Below are 1031 nucleotides of genomic sequence, written 5' to 3'. Positions count from 1 at the left end.
TATCAGAAATGATGCCTATGTTGAGGTTTCAGAACATTTTTCAGTCACTTAAAACCTTAAAGTCATGTTATATTCCATAAAATGTCTTTCATTTGTAAAATGTAATAATTTGATTGTTTAGATTGTTTGGGAAACTGAGTCTTTGTCAAAGAATAAGATTTTTGCCTTTTAAATCTTCTAATTATCAGTTTGGCTGAGTGAATAATTAACTTCATAGTAAATTGTGATCCTGTTTTGTGAAAAGTGGTTTTTTGAGAGTAAGAAAGATTAGACAGAAAGGAAAATGGCATTGTGTAAGAAAGGATCTGGTGGGGTAAATTTTGTCCTGAAATAGAATGACTGGTTATTTAAGAAAATGAAAGGCAGGGAAAACCAGAAGGTTTAGGATATTTATAAATTGTGCAGGTTAAATAAGGCTTGTAAAAGGAAATTTGTGAAGAAATTTACATGCAATCCAGTTGGCTATGTATTGCCTTTAGAATCTTTTGGCTTGTGATCCTGTTTGAACAAATGTTTTAAGCCTTTAATATTTGACAAATCTTTCAAAATCAAAACTCTGATTTGGTCTTCTTGAAATGTTAAGACTAATGAAAGTCTGAGAAAGACATATTAGGCTTATTTGGTGTGTTAAAACTGTATAGGAAGTATTGTCAGATATGAAATGGTGATTAATTTTCTGTGGATTATGTTTATATGTATATATGTACATATATGTGTTCCAGTGTTATAAGATATTGGTCTGTCTTAGTGTATGTTGTCAGTAATAATTTTAATTCATCTCAGAAAGTGTATTTGTAACTGGTTAAATCCAACATTTGTCCTTCAAGGAAAGTAGTAAAAAAGGCTGGCAACTCCTCTCAAATTCAAATTTCTGATGAATTTGGAGACTAAATACCATCAAACTAAAAGCAAACTTCCAGGACATTAAATAGAACGCTAACATGTCCATGAGTATTGCTAACCTAACTTCAAACAGGACAGAAATCAGTTACATAGAACTGAGCTGATCTGTTACAGCTTTTTTTTTTTTT

This window comes from Otolemur garnettii, unplaced genomic scaffold (assembly GCF_000181295.1).
Source record: "Otolemur garnettii isolate 467f Iridium unplaced genomic scaffold, OtoGar3 scaffold00099, whole genome shotgun sequence".
NCBI lineage: Eukaryota > Metazoa > Chordata > Mammalia > Primates > Galagidae > Otolemur > Otolemur garnettii.
Note: the sequence above shows the minus strand (reverse complement) of the source record.